The sequence below is a fragment of the Phytophthora infestans genome, genomic scaffold, assembly GCF_000142945.1.
Source record: "Phytophthora infestans T30-4 supercont1.10 genomic scaffold, whole genome shotgun sequence".
Classification (NCBI taxonomy): Eukaryota; Oomycota; class Peronosporomycetes; order Peronosporales; family Peronosporaceae; genus Phytophthora; species Phytophthora infestans.
The window spans coordinates 1,097,594-1,098,949 of NW_003303749.1; positions in this window are offsets into that span (position 1 = coordinate 1,097,594).

A 1,356-nucleotide genomic window follows, 5' to 3' on the forward strand; every position below is an offset into this window, starting at 1 on the left:
TCCAAGCTGACAATCAAGCTGTTCAGGAGGAGAACCGCCGCACTGACTCCGGCGACTGGACTCGCTGCTCTCAGCAATGTCGACTTGTCAATTCAGCTCTCGTCGGCTCAACAGCAAGTGTCTCGATTGGAGGCTGCTGCTACGCAATCGGCTAATCTCCTCGCGTCGCTGCGAAAGGCTGTAGCTTTTCGCTCCGCGCGGTATGGACCCTCAGGTTGTTGACGACGCGATTGAAGAAGATTTCGATCTTGCTGAACAAGCGCCTTCTGCCTATGCCCCGGGTGCTCCAACTCGGCTGAATCGTCAAGGCATCCATATCTTCACTGGGTCTTCGATCGGTGAGCTCGGCTCAGATGGCGAGAGTGCGTCTGATGACGACTCGGCGGACGATGGGTTGGGTTCTCCCAATCTCCGAGGCGCGTCTCCGAGTATGTCTCCGTTCGGCACCCCACTCCCCAGTGGAACGGATCCTCAGCCCACTTCCGCCGCGTCGGGTCCTGAGGCACCTTGTTCGGCGTCAGCTTCGTTGGCTAGCTCGGCGATGATCCTTCTTGCCACGGCTGCGAATGTTGCATCTCCTTCCGCAAGTTCCTAAGGGATGACGTCTGCTACGACGCCACGCCCCCAATCGTCGAGTCCGCTGAGCTCTTCCCAGTTGTCTCCGTCGGGTTCAACTCACTTGGAATCCGGATCGCCGACTTTTTAGTTTTCTTCCTTTGACTGGGCGTCCCGTAGGTATCGTTCAGGACTTCATTTCGTAATTATTCAGTATATGTAGTTTCGACACAGTAGCATTCCATCTCAACTCGGCCTGTGTCGTCCGCCGAGTTGGTGTAACTTTTGGTGCAATAGCTGTTAATCCTCATCTGCAACTTGCACCATTTGCAGACGGTTTTCGCGCTTCTTCTGTCGTAGATAGTCAAACAGGAGACCTCCGCATGACAAATTCGACAGTGGTTCCCAAGTAGGCTCATCGTAGCCGACCCACTTAACTTTAAACTTCCGTTGTGATCGTGTCGTACTTGTGGGTAATGGTAGCTCGTCGTCGAGAATTGCTTCGACTTCATACTGGTTTGTACTTGTGTCTGGTTCCCAGCTGTCTTCAGGCAGTAATTCTTCATCAAAGTCAAATCGCTGAGTCTCTTCGAGGTCGGCGATCAGCCTCGTCTTTGGTCTTCCGCCGAGTTCGGTGACTGCCTTCAGACGTGATACATGGACCACTGGGTAGAACCTATATCCACTCTTGTCGGGTAACTCCAATTCATAGGCGAATTCTTCCACCTTCTTCTTCACCCTGAATGGTCCATGCCATCGGTGGGCTACCAAGGTTGGTCAGGCCCGACTTGACTCGCTCCA